This window comes from Apium graveolens, chromosome 9, assembly GCF_009905375.1.
Source record: "Apium graveolens cultivar Ventura chromosome 9, ASM990537v1, whole genome shotgun sequence".
In the NCBI taxonomy this organism is placed as follows: Eukaryota; Viridiplantae; Streptophyta; class Magnoliopsida; order Apiales; family Apiaceae; genus Apium; species Apium graveolens.
In genome coordinates, this window is record NC_133655.1 from 279,802,060 (window position 1) to 279,823,018 (window position 20,959).

General features: G+C 44.4%; 1 non-coding gene and 1 pseudogene across 1 annotated transcript; one reads left to right on the forward strand and one right to left on the reverse strand.

Annotated features, from left to right (window-relative positions):
- The first annotated feature begins 6,500 nt into the window (after positions 1-6,500).
- Positions 6,501-7,058, forward strand: LOC141683263 (putative mitochondrial protein ymf1; annotated as a pseudogene).
- A 10,887-nt stretch (positions 7,059-17,945) lies between these two features.
- On the reverse strand, positions 17,946-18,032 carry TRNAS-UGA (transfer RNA serine (anticodon UGA)). The gene has a single exon. It is a non-coding gene; the product is annotated as a tRNA-Ser (tRNA).
- Between the last annotated feature and the right edge of the window lie 2,927 nt (positions 18,033-20,959).

Genomic DNA, 20,959 nt, shown 5'->3' on the forward strand with positions numbered 1-20,959 from the left:
TTCCCGTAGTTCGACCGGAGAATCTAACAGAGACATTACTGTGGTGATTCTGAACAAAAAATGAGATATTCCATGCCCTCGGAGAGCGCTTTGTCATGCTAGGTCACTGATAGACCCCTTATTTGACCCCAAGAATGGATTGGATCGAAACGACTTTTCTGTCGAAGCCCTTTTTTTCTGTATTAATTTTTGACCGCGCGGAATCTTCATAGCCAATTTTCCGTTTTTTATTATGAAATCAGAAGGTGCCGCCTTTGGTACTACTCTTATTTTACACGATCTGGGAACTTCCATAATGTTGGCGTGATTCGGTTTGAGCAGCAGATCCTGATGTGATACATCTTCGTAATGAAAATGGAGTGGAAACATGAGTTAGCTTTTCAAATATCTATAGAAGAAGCGCTGTGAGCTATCTGCCCCAAAGAGTACTGAAGAAAATGAAGAAATCTAGTGTTTCCGTGAGCAGTAAGCAGTAGATCTCCCCCTCTTTTTGGAAAGCTGGTGGTCGCGTGTGAATTCTTTCAAGGCAAGGGGCGGCCTGATTCGACATTGTTGTTTACTCTGATCCGGTCGAGGTGGTTTTCGCTTACCCTTTTTTTCTTTTTTGGCATAATTTCATTCTTTCCACCTCATCCACTAATCGACGAAAGAAAGGGCACCCTTTCCTTTCTCTCCCTGGGGCCTTCCCAGCAGCTAACCAATCATAAGGGCCCTTTCCCTCTAGGAGCTTTTCCAATGCGGCCTCCCATTGCCCCTTGCTTACCTTGATGGAGGAGCGTAACTCCTTGCTACAAAGGAGCTTTAAGATCTTCTTCTTCAAAAAATTTAGAAGAAAAAGATATGCTAAGTCAAGTTCCGGCTGGCCCGGCCGAAAACGCCTGCCCTTCGATGGCAGGTTGATAATCTTATTCAAGTCCGAAATAAAGGGGCTTTGAAACTTTTTCTTCCCCTCTTTCTTCCCGTCTTTGGACTTGATCCTGTCGAGCCATGTCTCTATATCCTCATCCTCCTCGAATACTGCATCCGCTTCTGGGCCAGCAGGTGCTGCATCCGCTTCCCTAAGCAATTCTCCCTGAGAGATTTCGGGAGAAGGAATTACTAGCATTTCCCCCTCTTGGGGTTGGTTCCCCGCGCCCGCAGCTACGAGCAGGTCTGAGGATCCCGCAGGATCATGGCCCGGATTGGGGGGGGTACTATTACTTCCCCCCGCATCCCCTAAAAACTGGCTAACTGCTTTCCACAGTTCACCCCCTCCTCATGTCATAAAGACTAGGTACAACATGAAGTAGAAAATAAAAGCAACAAAGAAGAGCAGTGCAGCTCTGATCAGAGCGCATCTATTAATATAGAGGCGCCCTGGTAATTTTATAATTGTTCTCTCATAGACACCTGCTACTGAAAAATGAATATTGATCCAGACCCGGATTCCTAGAGAATACAAAAACAGAGATTTCAAATTAGTGGACAGATACTTGTACACAGGTACGATTTTCAATATTCTCATATTTTGTTTTCTAAATGTTTTGCTTCTTTAAAGCCCCTAAAATCAGGGCTGTGTTTTAATCCCACAAGGCTTGGCTTGGGACGGCATGTTGGGAGCCCGGTTTTGTTAGAAAGAAGAGAAATAGGCAATACGTTTTGACCTAAAATGGGCGACCGACCAACGAAAAGATCATTATTTCGACATCGTTGGTAGTTCAATTTAGACCATAATACTGCCTTCAACAACCCAACGACTCCCTCGTTTGTAGGTCATCTTAAAATCATAGAACAGACACAAAACACCCATTTTCATGTTGGGTTGGTCCAACCAAGAAAGACATGGGAGTTTTAGGGACACCTGAGATAAGTCACACTTGGACCGACTACTTTAGTCAAGATTGGCTATCTCTATATACGCAAAATAAAGGCGAAGACTTTGCTCGTAGTTCCTCTCTCCTTAGTGTACTCGTGGGACTCGGTAGTGCGCTCGTGAGACATCGCGTAAGAGCGCTTAGAGCAGCTCGTAGCTATTGTATGCATGGGAGTGATGATATATTGATTGCACGAGCTAGCCGATTCGGATTGAGAGGAAGGTAAGTTCTGATCTAATATATGAAGACCTGTGTCGCACATCTGCTGCTAGAAGGAGTGAACTCGGGGTGAGATTGCTGCTTACTTGCTTGTGTCGTAGATCAGCTGCAAGAATAGGGTGAAAGGAAAACTTTAAAGCAGAAAGGCAGATGAACCAGGCAAATCATCTAATCCAGCGATGTGTTAAGCAAATAAGCAATTTACTTTTTCTCCACTGAATTCTTCACCCAAGTTTTTGTTGCAGGAGAAGCGGTGACAGAGCTGATCTATGATAAAGAGACAGAGAGGTCAATGTTTTATGTTAATAAAATAGGTCTTTAAGATCTTCTCCTAATCTGGCTGCTGGTACAGGCTTCCACCTGGCTGGATGGGACTTTCTAAATGAATTGATTCCTGCAAATCTAGCCTTGTCGCTTGATTCTCCGCTTAGAAATCAGTCATAGGAAGTTCAATTCTACCTCTACGCCAACTGCCCTAGCCTTTGCTTCCTCGGACATCTATGTGCTTGTTGATGCCTATTCAGACTCGGTGCCTCACAGCCATTACAGATTGAACTTGTCTGGTACGACTTCTTCCTTTAAATTAAAAGAGTTGTTCCAAAGGATAAAGGATCGGCCAGTGATTAAACCTCTTGTCGTACGTTTGGCTTCCGGCTTCTGGCCCCACCACTCTTTAATCAAGGAGAGGCGAGACTTCATAAACTGGGATGGGACTATCCATACATTTCACTACTCCTTTCAGGCTTAGTTCGTAGTTTAGTTTAAGGAAGGCAACCAGCTCTTCTCAGAACCCCCGGGGAAACTCAAAGTTATCTCTTGACCAGCTCTTTGGAATTCTGTGATATTAGTAAGCTAGGCCTATAGAGTTGCTTTGGTAAACAAAACCCCTGGAATTGCTTGACTTCTGCCTCTCATTACTTCAATTGGCATTGTATCACGAGTGTAGGAGTTGTCAAAGAAAAAAGATAAGAGACTCACTCACGGAACACTTTCTATATCAACGAAGTTCTAACCTCTGAAACATAGAGATATCAGCTGCTCTTACCTATTACTCTATTACATCTTACTCATAGCTAAAAGCAATTTACTCATACCTCGCTCTTTTCTAAAAAAAAAAGCTAATCTACTTAGCTTGAATACGAACTCGAACAGGGATATTCCATTAAGTTCAGGGATTCACCCCGTCCTTCTTAAGCAACTCTCACTCTTTCTTTCCATCGGATACCCTTGGCTCAGACAACCACACGATGGAAAAAGTTTTATGATAGATTGATCAAGGAAAAGCAATATCTATGAGCTGATCTTCCCTTTAGGCTGAGGAACGTAACTAGTTTCATTCCTTGAAGTCAGTCTGCCCAGGCATTCACCCAAGCACCAAGCCGGAGCAGAAGGGCAAAGCCAAGCCAGCCAAAGAAAAGAGGGATAGGCATGATTATTCTATTCTAAAGGTTAAGATACCTCCTTGCAACCAGACTCTCACAAGTCAACTACCTCTCCATAGCCTATGCGACTAAGCAAGTCAACAGTTTGTTAACAAGAGTGGCATATCTGGCTACAATCTTTAAACATTTCATCTCCTGTTAGTCGAGCCTCCCTCCCAGGCTATGCTTTTCTTCTAGAGCGTTCTTGCCAGCTGGAAAGCATTCTGAGAACTACTAGCGATAATATATGCCCAGTGTCGCCGGGTGATTCTGTCCTTCTCCGCTTACTAACTGAGTTTCTTCCAACAAAGTTAGAATCTCACTCCGCCTTCGCCGGGGCTAGCTGCATGGCTTCAACCCGTTCGCTCTCAGAATCACATCCAGATGCAAGAAAGCTATAGAATCAAGCTAGGAAGTTGTAGAATCAAGCAAGATTGCTTTACTACGAGAACAGGAGCAGGGCTTTAACCTGTAGTTTCCCATTTCCTGTTTCAGAATTTCTAACAAACATTATTGCTTTCTTTTCTTATGATATTTCTAGTTAGAGAGAATCAATTCAATTCCTATGGTCGCCATGGATGAAACGATTCTTATATTGAATACCCTCAGACGCAACGCACATCTATCTAACAAAGCAAGCACTTTCCTCGGTAAGGCCCGGGTATGCCTCCTACCTTCCTTCTGCAGGAAGAGCTTCCGAAACTACCTAACAACATTACATTCTATACACTCTTTCTTCTATCGTTCATTCGCGGATACAAGCTAACGCTTTTGGGCTAACGCTTGTCTCCCACATTCACTAACTACCATAACTAGTTGAGATAGATCGTTCGTATCCCATTTATAGGTATACTCACTTGCCTAGAGCTTTCATTGAAAGGTAAAGGAGCAGTATCAAAGAAACCAGCTCTATATCATAAGCCAAAGAGGGGAGATGAGATATTGAGTAGGCAGTAGATATGGCTTTGGGTCTCCCATATGCTTAAAAAGTAGTGTATGGGGGGGAAAGCTCGACTCTTACAGAGGGAAGTCCTTGGCTGGACAGACTGAGATTGAGAGACAGACCAGGCCAGGCTACTTTCTATTCTATAAAGAAGAGACCTTATTTATTTCCGGCCCACAGGATAGAAAAGTAGATCGTTCAACTCTAGCTTCTGTTTTCATTTTCAGGTCCCACATTGAATCTAAAATAGATCTTTGTTACATGCTGCTTAAGACATTTAATTCGAAGAAAGAGAGAGTGAGCAGCTGACTTGCAACCCCTAGGTCATAAGAATCTACCGATTAATACTTTTGGTCGAGTTTTTTTCGCTCCTAGCCGCTTTAACAACAACTGCTCTAGCTCTTTAACTCCTTAGTTACAAGAGAGGGCTATCTACTACAATGGGACATAGCTTCTACTGTCTCCTTGAAACCGCAGGAACAAGAAATAGCTCCTTAACTTCTTAGCTACAAGAAACTACAACAGCTACAAACAACAGGTTACGAAGTAACTTGAGCTTCTTAGCTCCTTAACTACAATAGCAAGTAAACTTCCTCCTCTCTTTAGAAAGCCCACAGGGTCTTTAGCTCCTTAACTGCAAGAGCTCCGAGCTGCAATAGCGACTTTCGAGATCTCGATTCAGATCTGTTTGAAAAGTAGCAAGACGAAAACTGCTACCTTTTCCTCTCTGTTTAGGAAGGGATTGACTAGTAACCGAGCAAATACGAGATCTTTTAAACACGGGGACATAAGATCGATATTTCCATATCCCTTTTCAGACACATCAACGACAGAAAGCACTAGTAGAATCGGCATCTTCCTTGCTAAGGAGGTTGGATTCAACTTTATGTAATGTACGCGGTTGTCATCGCCCAAAGAAGTCAATAACAAGCCATTGTTTGACCAATCGCGTATTCTCAACCAAGAAGAATAAGACATGAATGTGCTATAGAACGGGTTCTCTCTCTAAACTCCTTTCCACAACAGTAGCTGAAAACGAGGTCTACTCTGTTAAGGAGGCTACTTGAGCAACTTTAGCTACAGGAACACAAGCTACGAGCTCATTAGCTCCCTTGGCTGCATTTGCTACTTTCGCTTCTTATTTACCAGGAAGGCCATAAACTACAATCGGTAAGGATGAGCTTTCTCCTCCTGTCTTGTCCGTAAAGCCTGTTACTAAAACGGGACGCCGTTACCTTTCTCCGGCTGCAGGAACACCGGCACATTAGCTACAAATAGGAACAGCTACAGATGAATGCCCAGAATCTGCTGCTTGAGAACCGGAAGTGACATAGAAGAAGAGTCTCAGTTTGTGGAAAAGAGCTGGTGCCTTTAATATGCCTTGCTAGGTACTATCCTTAAAGTAAAGGAGGAACCGTCCAAAGAGGGTCATGTCATCCCATCTCGTGAGGGGATCTTTTTTCTTTCCTCTTTCGGATAGGTCTAAGGGGGGAGCAAAGGACAATTGTTATTTCATCCGGTGCTTTCTTTATCTTTGCAAGAAGGTTTGATGGAGGAATGCCGGGAATGAGAGATGGGGTACTGGGACTGGAGCTAGTGGTTAACTATTCATATTCATCTTCCTCTCCCTTGACGGGAGTGAGTGCAAAGAGAAGGAGGCGGAGTAGGAATAGGAATTCGGAATATACTTTTTGAAAGAACGACGTAACCGGCAGCTATTGAATAAGCCTTCCCTTCTTCCTTGACTGGTGATGTGGAATAATCGGTGTGCAGATGAATTAATTACCGAAAAACTTTCAATCTCATAAGAGAATAAAGAAAGTAGCCTAGCAGCCCCGATACGCCGAAACCTCTTATTCCGGCTAACTTACTGTCGGAGTCATAAATTGCATAAGAGAAGAGACGCCGTATTTTTTATTAAAAAAGAGCTCTTCCGAATGATAAAGAAAAAGGGTGCTTAGGTTCGTTGGAAAACCCAACGTTTGTACATCCTTCTCCCATGCTTTCCGTTGGTCAAAAACCAATAAAAGTTCTCTAGACTTCTTCACTACTCATACAGGAAGGACTCTCTTTCTGTCTGGAGGGAATACTTTGTTCGAAAGAAAGATGCCTCAACTGGATAAATTTACTTATTTCACACAATTCTTCTGGCAGAGGGAAAGCCTGTTACGAGTAAGTGGAGAGGAAAGATCTCCAGAGATTCTTATCTCATTCCATTCCAGCGGCTCAACCAGTAACCAATGGCGAAAACTCAAAAATCCATGGTTTCCCGGTAGAACCCTATTTCGCCCAAGTTGTTTCAGAACCGGAAAAAAGAAGCGGTTTTTCGCACAGCTTGCTCATAGTGCAGGTCCCACTTGTATATCGTATTTGGCCGAAGAAGCATCAGACAAGTTGGAGTTCTTACCTTCTTAGGACTCCATGGACCAAGATCTGCTTTTATTATATGGGCAATACCGATCTACTTTCACTTTAGTAGATCATATGGATGTAGAAAAAACTTCTCATTTTGATGAATTGGAAACATCTCTTTTCAATTTATATTTACCTAGTTCATATCTTTGTTTCGTGTGTTCCCGGGAGGAATTAAATCTCTTAAATCTCGGGATACCACCTAAATAACTACGGCCAGAGAGTAAAGTAAAATAGATCGGAGTCTGAGGTCGGGTCGGACGACATACATCTTGGTTGGTTCCACAGTATGCTCCTCGCTGCCCTATGGAGTAATACGGGGGGCAAGACTCTCTTAGAGGTATTAACAACATCTATATCTCTATATGGTGACTATCACCTAACGTCTTTCGCTCAACAGCTCATCACTGTTACAGCGAGAGATGACTTGGTCGAAACCCAAGTGCCTTCCTATGGGAGAACAAGTTATCTTCCATGCGGGCGAGGCTTAGTCAAGCACAAGTTTGGGTATTTTCCACATGCTCACTCCTTACCACTAATGGTATCATTGCCAGGCGTGGGAGATCGCATTTAGGGTTGTGTTGCTTTTGAGTGATAAATCTGGTCACATCTAGTCTAGAATAAATATCATATAGAGAAGAGATAGACAAAGAAGTCTGTCAAAAGGGGCCGATGGATCGCCCTTAATGCCCAACAAGTCCCATGCCTTTCTTGGCCCAACCGGCTGGCGATTTCCGACAAGTCTTTATGCATTTTTAGAGCAAGAAGCAGTTTTGAACTTTTTTGAATAAACAAGATGACAAGACTTTTTCAGGAACTGGAGAAGGGGGAACTTCTCAGTCTTGTTCAATCCCTTCAATTTGTTATAGCAGTCTTACTCGTAGTTATTATAGTCTTACTTTTCTGGCTTGTGTATATTTGCTATATACTTTTATGTAATAATATAGTAGCGAGAGAAATTCTCGATAAGCAGAGCTTTGAATACGTTTTAAAGCAAATCGAGCAGGGGAACAGACTGCCCTCTGTAGACGTAGGTACAAACTACATCAAAATTTCCCCTTCGGAGGTACCGCCTTTGAAGAAAACTAAAACGGAGGCGCCCGAGAAAGAGCCGTAAAGGCAAGGCGCTTGAAACAGCAATTCCCCCGCCCAGTTCTGCTTGCCTAGATCTCTTATTTCCCGCGTAGTCCGTCGGTCAAACCAACGATTCTCTTCTCACAAAGTAATAGATAGATCTTTTTCTAGTTAGACTTCTATCAATGCAATGAAATAACCATCCCTTCCTATTTGTTTGTGAGGAAAGACCTCACCTACTCTCTTCCAATTCATTATATTCTAAGGAAAAGTGCACCGGGCCGCTTAGGCGGAATAGGCAAGCGGTGTGCTTTCTTTACTTTAAGAGTTGTCAGGATACACAATAGAAAAGAGAATGAAATGACTATAAGGAACCAACGATTCTCTCTTCTTAAACAACCTATATTCTCCATACTTAATCAGCATTTGATAAATTATCCAACCCCGAGCAATCTTAATTATTGGGCGGGGTTCGGTCCGTTAGCTGGTATTTGTTTAGTCATTCAGATAGTGACTGGCGTTTTTTTAGCTATGCATTACACACCTCATGTGGATCTAGCTTTCAACAGCGTAGAACACATTATGAGAGATGTTGAAGGGGGCTGGTTTCTCCGTTATATGCATGCTAATGGGGCAAGTATGTTTCTCATTGTGGTTCACTTTCATATGTTTCGTAGTCTATATTATGGGAGTTATAGCAGTCCTAGGGAATTTGTTCGGTGTAGCGGAGTTGTAATCTTCCTATTAATGATTGTGACAGCTTTTATAGGATACGTACCACCTTGGGGTCAGATGAGCTTTTGGGGAGCTACAGTAATTACAAGCTTAGCTAGCGCCATACCTGTAGTAGGAGATACCATAGTGACTTGGCTTTGGGGCGGTTTCTCCGTGGGCAATGCCACCTTAAATCGTTTTTTTAGTCTTCATTATTTACTCCCCTTTCTTTTAGTAGGCGCCAGTATTATTCATCTGGGCGCATTGCATCAATATGGATCAAATAATCCATTAGGTATAAATTCATATACGGATAAAATTGCTTCTTACCCTTATTATTATGTAAAGGATCTAGTAGGTTGGGTAGCTTTTGCTATCTTTTCTTCCATTTTCATTTTTTATGCTCCTAATGTTTTGGGGCATCCCGACAATTATATACCTGCTAATCCGATGCCCACCCCGCCTCATATTGTGCCGGAATGGTATTTCCTACCGATCCATGCCATTCTTCGTAGTATACCTGACAAAGCGGGAGGTGTAGCCGCAATAGCACCAGTTTTTATATGTCTGTTGGCTTTACCCTTTTTAAATCAAAGTATGTATGTACGTAGTGCAAAATTTCGCCCGATTTACCATATAATATATTTGTTGTTTTTGGCGGATCGCTTACTACTAGGTTGGATCGGATGTCAACCTGTGGAGGCACCATTTGTGACTATTGGACAAATTTCTCCTTTTGTCTTCTTCTTGTTCTTTGCCATAATGCCCATTCCGGGACGAGTTCAAAGAGAAAATCCTAATTATTTCAAAGAGAACTAATTATTCCAAGGATTAGACCGATCACACCTGAAAATAGAAAAATTATGACACCAATAATTTACGAGTGAGTATGACACCAAGAATGTACAAGCGGATGAGTTTGATAGTGGGTTATGTTGAGATATAGCTTTCTAGAGTTTGATAGTGGGTTATGTTGAGATATAGCTTTCTAGAGTTAGAGAGGTGGAAATGCTGATTGGGCGGCTGAACATGTACACAAAAGGCTCTGCAAGACCTATTCTCAAGCAGGCGAACAAGCTTGACGCGAAGAAGTAGAAGCTCAGTCTATAGCTCCTAAACGAACAGACGAATCAGCTCTCTACTAGGGCACATGACTATCAATCTTCTCGTCGAGAAGAAGAGTGCCAATCTCTCGGCAAGGTTAAGTGCTAGCATTACGCTAGTTTACCGCGTATATGATGTTGTCTACGGGTCATCTAGGTCTTTGATCCGCTTAAAAGGTGTAGTAGAATCAGTCTTATCTTCTCTTCTAGAATCATTTGTATCCTGCTCTCGTGCACTTCTATTCAACAGGAGAAACTTTTACTTTGAATAGAAGGATCAGTGCCCGTAGCAGTCCTGGAGTTAGGTTATGATGGTCGTGAGGCGCATTCTCTTTTCAAGAATCTCTTCCCTGCTCTTGTTCCGGGCTAAGGATGTTACCGAAGGTGAGGGCCTTTCCCGCTAGGGCAGTGAAGTTCGTGCTAAATGACCGAACGAACGTATCTGGTTGCGAGTCTTCTCCTACTGAGAACAGAGCTGCTGGGTGAATTCTGCTCTGATTCCTGAAAATGGTTATCCGTGTTGTGTTCTTAACCTTTGCTGTAGTTCATTTCCTTTGTCTTAAGTGATCTATTAGAGAGCTTCCCTGTGACCACCCGAAAGGTAAGAAAGAGATGCTCCGCGTAGCTAACCCCAAGTCTGGTAGCCTTTGAAAATAGGTTTCTGACGTAACTGCCTATCATGCCAAGCTTTACGCTGTTGCTCTTGCACAGGAGGTTGCCATCTTCCTCGGGATGGATCAATTTGTGTAAACGATCGCTTTCTATGTCTCCCAATCGATGCGGTACTGCCAATCGTAGACTGGTGACCGGGGAATGAGAGCTTCAGCTCCATACACCATGATGAATTGAGTGTTTCAATTCGTTGTTTTTTAGGTTCTTTGTGTATATGCCCAACTGTAGGTCACCTATGTGACCAATCCTCACCATTGGTTTCACAGCACTGAGTAAGCATACTAATTAAGACCGAGTTGGTTTCTTTTTCCTGTCCATTCGCTCTAGGTAATGTAATATGGGCTCGACTTCCTTTGAGCTATGAGAAATGAATAGGGCTTAACAGCGCCTTCTTCTTTTTTTATCTTGACCGGGATCTCATAAGTATGGCTACAAAGAGAACTATGGAGCCTAGCTGAAAGCTTGACAAGGCCTATCCGCCTTAGTGTATTCGGGCACCCAACCACTCGCGGAAAGAATGGGGCATTCAAAACCAGACATAGATTCCTTCTCCCAGGTTTGCTATGAGGTAACCGCACGTCTTGATGCTGGCAGTCAAGAAGGCAAAGAGTTTACTTCGACTTCCGAAGTGTAAAGAGTTGACCTTCCTTGAAATGAAAAGAAAGAAGTGCTAAGGAGAGGTTGGGAAGGAGGGACTTCGCTAAATAGGGCCTGTGTAAAGTGTTTTTCACGGACATCCATCTGAATTCAATCCATTTAAGAATCAGAAGAAAGTGAGCGGCAAATGATCCAATACCGGACCTGGCGAATATCCGTCTCTCAATCCCGGGATTCCATTCCAAATTATGCATTTACTGACCGCACTATCTTTCTTGATTCGCTGGGAGAGAGTGGAGGGCCAAGGTTCGTTGGCAAGTACTTCCTTTCTATTAGTGCCACCGGAAAGGATGAAAAGAGATAAGATGCTGGTGGTAAAAGAAAGAAAGAAGACAGATTAAGTTAGTGTTCCGTGAGTGACAGATAGCTGCCTGACGGGGGAAGGGGGGATATGACTTGGAAGCTGCCTTTTCTTGTCAGCCCAATGAAGATGGCATGAATAGTTGGAGTTGGTGCTTCTCCGTTCGAAAGTAAGAACAACTTCCATTTGACCGCTTTCACGCTTCCTGAATCCAGCCGGTGAATCTAATATGAATAGTTCGCCAGGGGGAATTTGATCTTCAGGTAAGGTGCGTATTGTATAGGATAAAAGGCCGCGAATAGGCCTCCTCTCCACCTAGGCGAAAGATAGGGCTAGAGGCGAGCGCTGGAAAGATAGGACTTTCCGAACAAGCCTAAAGCTTGAATGAGACACCGGGCATCTATCTTCTTTTCTTTCACATTTCCCAAAACTCATTCGATTGCTCGTGACGGGCTAGAGAAAGGTGGGGGTAGGGACTTTTGATGTAAGGTAAGATGCTAGCGGTCTAACTCGGGCAAACAGATGAGCCGAGTAGGTAGGCTTCTATCCGACAGGGTTTGATGGTTGATATCGGATAGGAAGAGAGAGATGACATTTCTAGTGAACCCAAGAAAGGAATGTAATCGAAGAGGCCAGCGTAAAAGCACAGAAAGGGAAGCAACTTGTCCACAAGCTTGATGTTCAAATAGTGGTCTTTTTTCCTAGTAGCTAGTTTTGACCTAGTTCAGCTACTCGAGGGCAAATCAATGTTCATAAGGCACGGAGAGACGTTAGGCGAGAAAGAGTTTCAAGTAAGGTTTGAAATCTGCTCTGTTCTAGTTCATAAGTGAAGGAAGAAAGCTAGGCTTCGTCTCTGTCTAAGGCAGGCAGGTGAATCCGTTACTTCAAATAGAATAGAGGTAGCTCACTTCTGTGTTCAAGTGAAAGAAATAAAGGTTGATAAATCCTTCCATCCGATCCCTCTCTTTTATATGCCGATCTCAGCAAGCAGTACCAGAAAAAGGGAGTGAAGGTTAGCAGACTTGGTTGCCTGCCGCGGGGCCCCTTTGAAACCAACTAAGTCAAGCTCAATTACACAAAGCTACGCATAACTTCAATCTGGGGGCACTCCCGGACATCTGCAACGTCCTCCCAAAGGGCACTAGGAGACTAGACATATTACGTTACGGGCACTGGATCTCGGTTTTCCTCGTTAGCAGCAATTAATGAGATGAAGACATCTGAAACCGGTCACGTGGCAGGCGAACAAATCCCAATGAATTGTAATGCAGCTGTTGACGAGTGTATGCTCGGTGACTGGTATCAGAGCGGGATGTCTACTCGTACGGGAAAATCCTTTCGAGGAAGATTAACCGATTATCAACGAAACGAGTTGCTACTACAGTTGGTGGAGCAATTCCAGGGCATGAATGAACAACTCCGTAGCCTGAATGCTCGTGTGGGAGATCTATAATCTGAAGCAGCAGCCTCAGTTTACAGGAAACTTGGCGGTCAATCATGAAGGAGAATCATCCGGAGGAAAGACTAATAAGGAAGGAGATGCTGAACAAGGTGAACAACAAGAGGACCAGCCACCTAATCTAGTTCCGAGACGGGAAGTCCGGGTTGGCAGGCCCCCACAAGTGCCACAAACTCCCTTCTTAGATTAGACTGGAATGGGGAAGTTGCTTGAAAGAGATTACTATGAGCCTTATGACACTGAAGAAGACATCACAAAGAAGGTGAAAGTAGGCGTTCCATATTTTAATGGTAGACTAAATCCAACAACCTTTGCCGATTGGTTGTCTGCGATTGATGAGCCTTTTTTTTTTATTGGTATGACATGTCGGATGAGCGGCGAGTTCGGTTTGTTAAGATGAAGCTAGTGAGCCTCGCGAAGGTGCGGTGGAACGGTTTTGAAGGTGATATAAGAAGATTGGGACAACCACCAATAGCTACTTGGCAAGAGATGAAGGCAAAGCTTCGAGAGAAATACATGCCGCCTAATTACCACGACAAGTTATTTTAACAACTTTTCAATCTCAAGCAAGGCAACATGACAGTAGCGGAGTACATGCAAAGGTTTGACGAACTCAAGACTCGGAGTCAAATTGTTGAAGATCCTCGCCACACTTTGGCTAGATTCAAATCTGGCCTGAGGTTCGATATAAGGAAAGAGTTGCTTCGGCAACCCCCTTCTGGTGTGGAACATGCTTTTCAAGTGGCCTTAGATATGGAGGAGTATTTACGGGTGCCAACCGTCAAGAAAATAACTTACCAAGCTGGGGAGATAGCAGCAAGGGGCTTACTGATGGCAACCGAACTGCTAGGACAACACCTCTCCAACAAAGTCCAGCCTGCAGGTGGAACAAGAAGAACAGCTTCAACAAGAAGGAGCAGAAAATGAGGAAGATGAAGAGAATCCAGAGTTCAATGCAGACGACTTGGCGGATTCTGACGTAGATACCTCCCCTGCTATGGTGGTTCGGCTCTCGCTGCCCTGAGAAGTAAGATTGGAAGAGAACAACCATCTTTCAAACACTTGTCACCTGCGGCAAAGAATTACGGAAGCTGGTCATTGATGGTGGGAGTTGCATGAATGTGGTTTCAGCCTCTACAGTTGAGATATAGAAGCTTCCTACCGAGCCACATCCAAAACCATATCATGTCGCATGGATCAACAAAACTACCATACCGGTAACTCAATGCTGTTTAGTTTCTATTTTCTGGTCATTAGAAAGATTCTATTTGGTGTGATGTTGTTCCCATGAATGTTACACACGTATTATGGGGTCGACCTTGGCTCTATGGTCGTGATGTGTATCATTGTGGTAGAGAGAATACTTCCCATTTTATGTGCAAGGCTAAGGATGTTACTCTCTACCCAAAGAGTACTGAAGAAAATGAAGAAATCTAGTGTTTCCGTGAGCAGTAAGCAGCAGATCTCCCCTTCTTTTTGGAAAGCTGGTGGCCGCGTGTGAATTCTTTCAAGGCAAGGGGCGGCCTGATTCGACATTGTTGTTTACTCTGATCCGGTCGAGGTGGTTTTCGTTTACCAGCGCGTAGGTGGTCTAAGTTCCTATGACCGAGTCTTTCTAGCCCCTGTGAACATCTTTTCTTAATGTATTAAAGAGGGCCTCTCTAACCGGTTAAAAGTGGTGGGTGTCCACTAACGGCCATTCCTGGCTCGGCTCCGATAACGCAATTCCGGGAGGAGTCGGTAGTTGGGCACTGGATCCCTTCGGATCTGGAGAACGTGTGACGGCTGGGTCGGGGTTTGGTGAACCAACAGGTCGCTCCTCTAGTTGAAGTATCGGGCCCCTTTTTCGTTGCCTAGGTTACACCTTCGGAATACCCCAGAAGGGAATTTTGCTCTACTTCCCCCAATCTTCACTTTACGCCACGCCGACTCCCCTTTCGTCATAAGGCATGGAATTAGACCAAGGGGAATCTCCATAGGAACGGAGTCCCTTAGATTTCGCACATAGGAGATCGAGACACAGCCCCAGGGCTATGGGGAAAGATGTAGATGTAGATCGATCGCCCTAGATAGACAACTACATAGAGGGTCTCTACAAGTATATATATTCTTTTATTTAGTTCTCCCCGTAAGATCAATATCACAACCAATGAGGTCTGCAAGTTTCACATCTAAGTAAGACCCGATCCGATAGTTTACGGTATAGATAGATATATAGTTAACAACAACATTCTAAAAAAGATATTAATAGATATCGGTAGTTGTCCGGTCGTACCCAAACAATAATATTCCAGAGGGAAATGCACCTAAGATCAAATATTTCGAACCGGCTTCCGTGGAAAATTCAGACTTTCTTTTTGATGCTGCGATCACATAAAAACATAAACTTTGAGGCTCAATAGCTAAATACATGGCAATTGAATCATAAGCCGAGATCATAAAGAGCATACTGCGAGTAGGAAGTGGAATTAATACAATGGATTCAGAAGCATCAAACCTCTCTTGTTCGGAAGAATCGAAACACATCGAAATGGTACCAGCCGTGCTTAATAATAGAAGGATTTGGCAGAAATATGTAAAATTGTCCCTCCTAAAAAGATTATTCCAGAATAAATGGGCAATAGTTAGAAGAGGTGCGCCAGCGGCGAGCAGAAGCAAGGTTATTAGATGCCTCAGGAAAGCCCGGCCAGAACCACACGTGCAAGTTTCCCTGCATGTGGCTCGTCCGTGATAACTTCTTCGGATTTGCGTGAACTAGCGGACCGATCACTAAGTGGGGATGCTCCCTCCAGCATGAGCGAACCTTTTCGGAACTGGTTAGGAATGGGCGCCACTATCCCAGCCTGGATCCAGCCAGGTTCTATTGATCATGTCCCCTTCCCAACAGTTGTACCTTGTCTTGGGGCGTCTTTGGCTTTACGAGAGAAAACTCGCCGGAGAAAGCCAGGTTCCGTAGGTAAGCTCTATTTGGCCCGGAGCATTTATTCCCCATAACGAATAGGCTAGCACTATCTCTTCAAATTACCTATCCTGTACTCGATAAGGTCCCTCAGTTCCTCGGCAGCACCTCGAGGCGCATATTTAGTTGTCTTACATGAGACTCGGGATATTCCCCACTCCATGGCACCTTTCGCTCATCCATTCCGCCCGCCCGTCCAGACGCGGCGCCCTTTCTCATTATCATCTACCGCCCTTTCTTTCCTCCCGGCTATTCACGCATGAAGATCGTCGTATGTATGCTCGACTTCGGTTGGCGGTGCTATAGGTAGGAGTACATTATGGCAGGATCAGTCACCCGGGCAAACCAACCCTCCTCCAAGAAGAATTGTGCTATGTCCCCCCGATCCCTATAGAGCGAAAGAGCTGCCTGGTGATCCCTAGGTTACAGCACGTTCGGTCGTTAACTCCTCGCGCCGCTGCCGCCGTTTCTAGGACCGACCGACGCCTCACCTGCACAGGTACCTACGTAGTGTCGGTCGCACATTCAACATAGCGTTCGGACTCATGTGCCTTCCAGAACCAGGGGTCTTCGAGCCTGCTGCGTACGATTAGCCAGCCTTGCGGCGGCAAAAGGATTAGACGTTACCCCATGCTACGGTTCCCTGCGGTCCGAACCCGGTGCCGCATTAGGTTAGGGAGCTGGGCGATAATAGCTGCTCCGCATCCCAAAGCGCGCTGCCCTCCTAGGCGCGCAACACTAAGTAATCCAAGCCAACCCACATTACTGACTAACGGTGGATAATCATATTTCTTAGACGTACTAAATACAACTCCATGAATGAGCAAAATGAAGGTTGCATTAATGATAAAGATCTCTGGGGAAACCGCTAAAAAAAGATTGAACATGTGAGAGGATCCGAACGAATTCTGCTTTCATTTCCCCCGTCAGGAGCACAGAGTTACTTACGTTACGGTCTTCCGCAGGCAGGCTGCACTCTAGGCGGCTAGGAGGGCTCGCTAGACCAGCAGAGGGATATGGAAAGAATGAAAAACCTATGGGAGGGTTCTACTTTCTTTTCTTGTCCCAATCGCGTAGTATCCAAAAAAATCGCCACGTCCCCAGGAGCGCTTTTCTGTACCATTGAAGCCGAGCCTTGAGACGGGCACAGCCCTATAGCCGTTATAAGAAAACGCACTATAAAGCGGAAGCTCTTGATTTCCCAAACCACCCATTCCAGTTTGAGGCTCATCAGAACCACAAAGAAGAAAGGCGGCTGCGCTATCAAGTCACGATCCGGTCGTAAAACAAAGCGCATAAGGCAAGAAAATGCGTAAAAAACAATAAATAGCAACAACAGTCTCTGTCTCTCTAGGTCTATATAGCAGGACTATTTTAGTTATATGCCCCACTACAGCTTCTCATCTCTTCTTGAGAATCCAGGAAGTTCTTCCAAGAACTACTAGCGGAGGTATTGATCGAGTATAGCCGAGCAATTAAGGCCTTCTCCTCGATACTAATCTAGCCTTTTGAGACTAAGTGTTCGAAAGGGGCACCACTCCATGATCGCACTCTGTCTTCGTTCTCATAAGTCACTTTAGGACGATCAAGAAAATAATAAAGCAGGATTGTTACTACGGGTACAGGTTCTGAAACAAGTAGATTATTTCAATCACTTAATTCTCAACGATCTGATCACGCACCCCGCTTACTTTTTATCTCTTTTACCAATGATCAGTAGATTGAGCACTAACTGAATCTCGATAAAGAAGGAGAAGAAGTAGAATCAATCAACGACGCCTAGATCATGAAAGGGGCATACCATCTGCCCTACAATCCTTTCTTTCTTCTCTTACGAAATGGATAGTTAGAGAGAAAGAGAACTCCCAAGGCGTGATCTATTCTATTAGATTCTATTAGATGAAAAGGTCCTATCAGTACTATTGGATTAACTGTCCTTCTCTCTTTGATGCCATCTTATTCTATGTCATTTGTCCGGATTGTGCCCGACCTCCTCTACCCCCGAATCCCTTGACCACGCCCCGCTCCGGGGATCACTGAACGAGAGGGACACCCGGCCCTTCCCCAACCTATAGGAAGATAACGAAAGGGAGACAAGAGACAACCTATAACACAAGCATCTATCCGATTCGTTACGCAAGAGTGAGTACTGACCTCGCGGATGGAGAGGGATTCGAACCCCCGGTATTCCTATCAATACTTCGGTTTTCAAGACCGACTCTTTCAACCGCTCAGACATCCATCCTCTTCTGTTACCTACTTTGACTCATATCTTCGGTATACCTCAATACAAGACAAACACAGGAAAGGATATTCAACCAAAACCGGGCTATCGCCCTATCTAAGCAGGTTGACCCTATCCTCTACGGAAGTCATTTTTTCATCTATTTCTTTCAGTTTCTGTGTCTATCGCTATCGCCCTATTATCTCTCAATTGCCTATCCTTTATAGTAAAGTATAGATGAGGGGGAGTACCTTAGCAGTAGCTTCCAACACTTAAGATTGACCTCCTCGCGTTGGACTTAGTTGGAAAGGTAGGGCATGTCCCTTGCTTGCAAACTTCTTTAGTAAGGCGGTTTGGAGGCCCCATTCCTCACGTTTACCGTTGTCCCCAGACTTCACTCTTTCAACACTTGTATACTTTCTAAAGAGTCAGGCATGCCCCTGTCCCTGTCTCTTAAAGCCCTATCAGGCTTCCCCTTGTTTGCCGATTGAAGAAAGCCTTATATGGTCTCAAACAAGCGAGAAAAGCCCTATCTATCTTATTAGTCAAGCCTAAAGGTAAAGGCCCTGCAAGAAAACTAAAGCGCTAACGAGCGAGTGAAGTATACGTAACGAGGCATTAGAGCAACGGCTTTCAGCTCAATCCGTTGCTTGTTGCCCCTTATGGTATGGAGAACTGCTCAAGTTTCGCGCAAGTTGCTTAATCCGTTGCTTTCGAGCCTACGCTTGCTGGGTAGTGAAGTGGTCCGTGAAGGTTAAATAAGACTTGTGTTAAGCAAGCAGAGTAGTCAAGCCAGATAGGCAAAAAAGGCAAGAAGCTGTTTTCGTTCGATCGACGGAATCCCTCGTACTTTCACTGCTGTGGGCCGGCTTTCATAAAGCACCTTTGGTCAGCAGCTACTATTGGGATGATAAAAATTCGACAATGAAACTCTTTAAGCAATGATCTTATCTATGTCATTTCTCTTGGCGCGATACAAAAGACGACTTTTGAGAGTCACTTAGCCCCTTGACTTCTTCTCTCAAAAAAGACGCTGTGCGGGCAAGTCGATCAAAGTAAGAGCGGGGAGGGGATGTTTACAGTTGTTGTAGTACGACTTTTCATTTCCTGTTCGGTCTTTCAATAAGTAGTCAGCTGCGGGCTAAGTAGCCTCGTAGTCAGACTTAACATTGATTGAAGCAGCTGTTGGAGAGAAGGCACCAGTCAGACCTGCAAGCACCGGGTAGTATGCAGCGGCAGTTTTTAATCATACAATGTGTACTCGTAGTCTTACTTTTAGCGGTAGTCAGCTGTCCTCGTTCTCCTCTTTGATGAATGTGGTATCGAGGTTCGGTTCATTTGGAAAAAAAGAGGTAAGTCTTAGGGGAGACCATGCAAATGGTTGAATTGATGGCTTCGCTTCGATCTTTTCGACTGAACCTGAAGGAGACTTCGATCATTCAACTTTAGCTTCTGAAGGAATCATGTCACTTGGAATTCCGGAAAGTGAATCTTCTCTTTCAGATTCTGGCCTTGGTAGAACTTGTCTTTGATTGGGATTTCGGTTGAAAAGATGTTAGGCCGGTTCCTCATGTGCCTAAGAAGCCGAGGCAATCCCGATTGAAGCCAATTCAAGATTTTCCTACTAAATCTTTTTTATAGAAATAGCACTCGATCAAAGGGGAGCATAAGCAAGTTCAGTGGTTGAAACCTCTGTAATCGATCGATGGGAACCTCAAAGCTGTCTGAGGCAGGAGCAAAGTCATATTAGGCACTGCCGCAGCATCAACTGGTACAAGGAAGAGGCACGATAGCGAAGAGAAATCCATCTCAATCTAAAAAAAGCATTGCCTTGGGCATGCAACCCAAAAAGATAGAAAGACCGCTCGCTCGAAGAAAGGTCTTTTAGAGCCTGGTACCAGCCAAGCCCCCTCGATTCGGCAACAAGAGTTGGTTATGGAATAGTCTTTTGGTCGGCTTTCTCGTTCTTGAGCACTTTCTGGCCGGTGGGCTTTATAGCGGACCTGCCTTGCTGACAGGGAGGATATGAAACAGATAGTTGCGCTTGCCTTCACTTAGAAACTCTACGCCCCCTATTAGAGTAAGGCATGCTCTCGAAACTAGATTCACTCGTTCTTTTCTCCGGCGATTAACCTATTCTAGAGCAGTCTGGTGATTAGCCTATCCCGCACTACTCGAAGCCTTCGTAAACTCATTGTCGGGTTCTAGCGTAGTGGGGGTTGCTGCGAGGAGATCCTTGTGCCAGTGAAGATTGCTTCTAATGATCGGGAAATAATAAATACAAAAACCATTGCTTTCTTTCCAACACTCCGGATAGGCGGAAGGATCTATGTCCATCCCCAACTTCCTTTCAATCCACATCGGAAAATTGAGGCTTTCTCTACTGGGAGTCCTCAAAGGAGGAATAAGGCATACGCTGGTTCGATAAGCCAAGGAAAAACAACCGCCGCTTGGTTTTGACACTCAAGCGACCCGCCCTGCTAAACATCGATGCAAAGGTTCTATTTCACCACCTCTATCTACCCAACTAGTCTTATTTGATTTGATCTAAAAAACCCAACCTGGAAACAGTATCTCCCCCAGAAAACCCTCTATCTCCAAGCCCCTTGTATAGGTTGGGCACGCTTGGATGCCCCTACTCCCAACAAGCAAGTTGCTGGTCGGGATCGTGGAACTATCGCTCGAGAAGTCAGTAAGCTGGTCCTTGTTTGGTCATATAAGGATAATCGTTCTTATTAGGTCAGGGGTGGGCCGGCCATAGGTTCGAATCCTGCCACCTTTCTTGTGGATCATCCTGTGGTTACCGGATGATGGGAATAACAAAAGAAATTTTTAAATTAGCACGAAATGTCAATATATGAATTGTTTCATTATTCGTTATTTCCGGGTCTTTTCGTTGCATTCACTTACAACAAGAAACAACCACCAGCGTTTGGTGCAGCACTTGC